Source organism: Nylanderia fulva, unplaced genomic scaffold (genome assembly GCF_048542155.1).
Source record: "Nylanderia fulva isolate GAGA-0341 unplaced genomic scaffold, ASM4854215v1 Scaffold1300, whole genome shotgun sequence".
NCBI lineage: Eukaryota > Metazoa > Arthropoda > Insecta > Hymenoptera > Formicidae > Nylanderia > Nylanderia fulva.
Window position 1 is genome coordinate 15,001 of NW_028189519.1, and position 5,467 is coordinate 20,467.

The 5,467-nt window shown below is 56.1% G+C and overlaps 2 non-coding genes and 1 pseudogene across 2 annotated transcripts in view; all 3 read left to right on the forward strand.

Moving 5' to 3' along the window:
* The window catches only part of LOC114930325 (small subunit ribosomal RNA), a 1,921-nt gene extending 1,608 nt beyond the window's left edge, over positions 1-313 (forward strand). The window contains exon 1 of the ribosomal RNA XR_003819427.2: positions 1-313. This exon is cut by the window's left edge and continues 1,608 nt beyond it. This is a non-coding gene — a ribosomal RNA (small subunit ribosomal RNA).
* An 800-nt stretch (positions 314-1,113) lies between these two features.
* LOC114930324 (5.8S ribosomal RNA) lies at positions 1,114-1,268 on the forward strand. Its single transcript, XR_003819426.2, has one exon. It is a non-coding gene; the product is annotated as a 5.8S ribosomal RNA (ribosomal RNA).
* A 1,062-nt stretch (positions 1,269-2,330) lies between these two features.
* On the forward strand, positions 2,331-4,081 carry LOC146724456 (large subunit ribosomal RNA; annotated as a pseudogene).
* Positions 4,082-5,467: the final 1,386 nt, after the last annotated feature.

Genomic DNA, 5,467 nt, shown 5'->3' on the forward strand with positions numbered 1-5,467 from the left:
TGTTCCCTGGCCGAAAGGCCCGGGTAACCCGCTGAACCTCCTTCGTGCTAGGGATTGGGGCTTGCAATTGTTCCCCATGAACGAGGAATTCCCAGTAAGCGCGAGTCATAAGCTCGCGTTGATTACGTCCCTGCCCTTTGTACACACCGCCCGTCGCTACTACCGATTGAATGATTTAGTGAGGTCTTCGGACTGGTGCGCGGCAATGTCTCGGCATTGCCGATGTTGCCGGGAAGATGACCAAACTTGATCATTTAGAGGAAGTAAAAGTCGTAACAAGGTTTCTGTAGGTGAACCTGCGGAAGGATCATTAACGTTCCGGAGGTCCTGCTCTGCGTCGAGAGTCCTCTCTTTTGGGAGAGACGCGCGCTCGCAGCAGTCGGCGACTGAATGGACGCGCTGAAAAGGCGCTCTCAGAGAAAAAGAAAATAACGGATTTGACGGAATTTGTTGGTTGTGTTTTGATATAACGACGGACTCCGTCGCGCCTCTCTGACCGAAAGTAGTCGGCAAGCAGAGCAGCGCGCCCGGCGGTGTTCGAGGACGATTCGGAGCGAGACGCTTCGCGATCACGCTCGTGTGTGTGCCATTCTCCGGCCACACACACACAGAGCGTCGATTCGGCGTTGAGCGCGAACCGGTGGTAACCTATGGCCGCGCACGCGTGTGTGCAGCACCCACGACGTTCGTCGACGCGCGCCCTCCCCGTTGTCGCGGGGCAGCGGTCAACGTGCCGAGAACACACGGTGTGCGACCGCGAGTGCCGAGCGAGAGGACCCCCATATATTATTATAATATATATATAACACAGAGAAAGGATCGATGATATTTCGACCAATCTGTCAACTGTGTCGGTCCGACGGTTTCTTCAAAGAGCTTCCGCCCCGGCTCTCCCGTTGCGGGAGAGACGCTCCGAACGAGAAACACACAACTCTATCTTTGTGCCGTAGCCTTCCCTGGCGGGAGGCGGCGGTCCGCGCGCGTCCTCGGACGCGCGCGGACAGGCTGATCGAAGAGCCACCACGATTATTCTCTCTTTTTCGTCCGAGAGAAGAGACCACGATGGTTGAACGAGAAGCGCGTTTTTTCGCGAACGCAAAAATTTTGAACGATTACCCTGAACGGTGGATCACTTGGCTCGTGGGTCGATGAAGAACGCAGTTAATTGCGCGTCAACTTGTGAACTGCAGGACACATGAACATTGACATTTCGAACGAACATTGCGGTCTACGGATACAATTCCCGGACCACGCCTGGCTGAGGGTCGTTTTAGTACCCCTAAACTGCTTGCGCCCGAAAAGCGCGCACGGCCACGACGCGGGCGACCAGAGAATGGCGCGCGCGTCGTTTGTGCCCTGTGCAACGCTTACAATGGGCGTACGAACGATCGTTGGACGTTCGCCCGAGGTGTCTGTGCCGCGCCGACCGGCCGCGGTGCAAATCCTGGCGTCGTCTGAAATGACACACCGAAATAATAATAATAATAATGAGGAGGAGAAGCGCACAAGCGTGTAAAACGTTGGCGAACGCGCGCCCAGAGAATGCTGCGCGAATTAAAAGGGGGAGCGTGTTTGTGTATCCAAGTCGTGTGTGTACGCGAGAGCCGAGGAGAAATGGGATGAGAGTAAGAGCGCGCGCGAAGGGAGCAACAAACGGCCAAAAAAAGGGTCAGGACGGTGAATGGCACCGCTTTCCCTAGAGCGGCGCGTGCGTCGTTGTCTCCCGAAAGTAGGTAGCGCTTGTCTCACCGTCTCTCCTCTCCGTACATCACACAGACTGACCGGACTGCTCTCGCACTCTGTGCCGCGTCTCTCGGTGCGATAGCGCTCGCGCGTCTTATGCCGAGGCGCCCTTGCCCGCACACATAACGGTATTACGGAGAAATATACGGCGCGTCGTCGTCCGGCGGAGAGAGCATTTGTAATCCTTTACCTCTTTACGGAGAAGGGTTTTGAATCGCGAGCCGACCGCGTGTCCGAGTCCACGAAATTTTCGTAAAGCGAAAAAAGGGGACCGGCGCGCCGCGTCGTGTACTCGTCGAATCGATTCCGCCCGAATTTCGTATATAAAAGAGAAGGGAGAGCCGAGAATCTCGAACCCCGCGATATATTGTCTCCATTACCACCAACGAGTGTGTGTGCGGTTAGCGCCCCGGCGATTTGCCTTCTCGCGTATTTCGTGTGCTGCCGCTGCTGCTCTCTCGTTCGACGCTCTCTCTCTCTCCCTCTTATTAATATATATTATAGAGGAGAGACGACGATGAGCGACGCGGAGGAGGCAAACGGCTACGAAAACTCACTATGCGACGACCTCAGAGCAGGCGAGATTACCCGCTGAATTTAAGCATATTATTAAGCGGAGGAAAAGAAACTAACCAGAATTTCCTTAGTAGCGGCGAGCGAACAGGAAAGAGCCCAGCACCGAATCCCGCGGTTCCGCCGCAGGGAAATGTGGTGTTTGGGAGGATCCGCTTATCCCGAGGTGCCGCGTCGCGTCCAAGTCCATCTTGAATGGGGCCACTTACCCGTAGAGGGTGCCAGGCCCGTAGCGACCGGTGCGCGCCTCGGGAGGATCTCTCCTTAGAGTCGGGTTGCTTGAGAGTGCAGCTCTAAGTGGCTGGTAAACTCCATCTAAGGCTAAATACGACCACGAGACCGATAGCGAACAAGTACCGTGAGGGAAAGTTGAAAAGGACTTTGAAGAGAGAGTTCAAGAGTACGTGAAACCGTTCAGAGGTAAACCTAAGAAACCCAAAAGATCGAACGAGGATATTCATCGTCAGCGGCGCTGGCTTCGCGTCGGTCGGCGATGTCCCGCGGTGTACTTGCGGCTCGCGCGCGAACACGCTACCGTGCGCCGATGTCCGGCGCTCGTCGTCGTGCACTTCTCCCCAAGTAGAACGTCGCGACCCGCTGGGTGCCGGTCTACGGCCCGGGTGCGGTGTCTGTCGCGTCGCCGGTAAAACGGCACGCGACAAACCCTCGGTCGCCCGGCCGGCTGCTCGGCGGTACGCGCAAGGTATCAGGCCGCACTATTCACGGTGCGTCGGGACCGTCGCAAGCGCGCGCCACGGTACTCGGAGGTTACGGACTTCGCGCCGTCCCCGGTCCTGGCCCGCTGTTGGTTACAGTACGGTACACCTTCGACAGGCCTGCGAACGTCTCCCGCGGTCTCGCGGGAGACCGATACCGGTCGGCGACGCTACTGCTTTGGGTACTCTTAGGACCCGTCTTGAAGCACGGACCAAGGAGTCTAACATGTACGCGAGTCATTGGGACTTGTCGCGAGACCTAAAAGCGTAATGAAAGTGAAGGTTCACACGAAACCCTTCTCGGCCCTGGCCGTCGACCTAGGGAGGATGGGCCGCGTCGCAATGCGGCCTCGCACTCTCGGGGCGTCTCGTTCTCATCGCGAGAAGAGGCGCACTTAGAGCGTACACGTTGGGACCCGAAAGATGGTGAACTATGCCTGGTCAGGACGAAGTCAGGGGAAACCCTGATGGAGGTCCGTAGCGATTCTGACGTGCAAATCGATCGTCGGAACTGGGTTTAGGGGCGAAAGACTAATCGAACCATCTAGTAGCTGGTTCCCTCCGAAGTTTCCCTCAGGATAGCTGGCACTCGGCCGTTCCGCACGGAACGCGCGCGAGTCTCATCTGGTAAAGCGAATGATTAGAGGCCTTGGGGCCGAAACGACCTCAACCTATTCTCAAACTTTAAATGGGTGAGATCTCTGGCTTTCTTGAATTATGAAGCCACGAGCATCTTCGGATCAGAGTGCCAAGTGGGCCATTTTTGGTAAGCAGAACTGGCGCTGTGGGATGAACCAAACGCAGAGTTAAGGCGCCCAACTCGACGCTCATGGGACACCATGAAAGGCTGTAACGGTTCACCTTTCCCGACGCCGTGGATCGGCTCGGCGGTTCCAGGATTTGGGAGGAAGGGGGAGATTCAGACTCGCTTATTCCTTATTAACAATGCTTTGGTTTATTCAAAAAGAAACAAGTAAACAAAATGATTGTTGGCATAAAGCCTAAATAGAGAAACTTATTGACTACTCGGTATAAACGAAATGTTTGTTGGCATAAAGCCCTAAATAGAGAAACTTATTGACTACTCGGTATAAACGAAATGTTTGTTGGCATAAAGCCCTAAATAGAGAAACTTATTGACTACTCGGTATAAACAAAATAAGGAGGCGTATAGCCTGTAGCGGTGTCCGGAAAAGATTTACAAATTACCCGGTATAACTTAGAGATACGGTGTACGGAGGCGTATAGCCTATAGCAGAAAGAAACCGGAAACCGGGAAACCCGGCGTAATGACGAGAAACCCGTCACCCGGTGTATAGCAGGAAGAGACCGGAAACCGGGAAACCCGGCGTAACAACGAGAAACCCGTTGCCCGGCGTGTAGCAGGAAGAGACCGGAAACCGGGAAACCCGGCGTAATGACGAGAAACCCGTCACCCGGCGTGTAGCAGGAAGAGACCGGAAACCGGGAAACCCGGCGTAACAACGAGAAACCCGTTGCCCGGCGTGTAGCAGGAAGAGACCGGAAACCGGGAAACCCGGCGTAACAACGAGAAACCCGTTGCCCGGCGTGTAGCAGGAAGAGACCGGAAACCGGGAAACCCGGCGTAACAACGAGAAACCCGTTGCCCGATACTAAAGGTAGGAGGCCAGAAACCGGGAAACCCGGCGTAACAACGAGAAGCCCGTTGCCTGGCTAGGAGGTCCGGAACAGGACTGGTGCCGGCTCATCCGTCGAGCCGGCTTATATACCCTGCCGGCGGTTCCCCCACTCTACATCGAGGCTGTGGTGGGGGTAATGCCGGCGTCGTAGTGGGGCGCCTTCTGGGGGTTGTAGTGGGGCGCCCCTGGGGTAGGGTGACCCGTGTATCAGTTATGTTTTTGTGTTTAGGGGCGCCTTAGGCGCCATAGCCTCAAGTGGCGGGCGGGTGATCGGCCCGCGAGGCGTTAGTAACGGACACGCCGTTACACTACCCCCTCTCTAGACGGCGGATCGCACGTGGTCGGCCGAATCGGTCGAACCGTATCGGTCCACCGATTTACAATTACCGGTATAATTAGAGATACGGTGTACGGAGGCGTATAGCTATAGCAGAAGAAAGGACACCGGAAACCGGGAAACCGGCGTACGTAATGACGAGAAACCCGCCCCGGTGTGTAGCAGGAAGAGACCGGAAATCGGGAAACCCGGCGTACGTAACAACGAGAAACCCGTGCCCGGCGTGTGTAGCAGGAAGAGCCGGAAACCGGGAACCCGGCAGGCGTAATGACGAGAAAGACACCCGTCACCGGCGTGTAGAAGGAAGCGACCGGAAACGGGAAAACACGGCGTCGTACAACGAGAAACCGTTGCCCTCCCCCCCCTGGCGTGTAGCAGGAAGAGACCGGAACGGAAACCCGCGCGTCGTAACAACGAGGAAACCCCGTTGCCCGGCG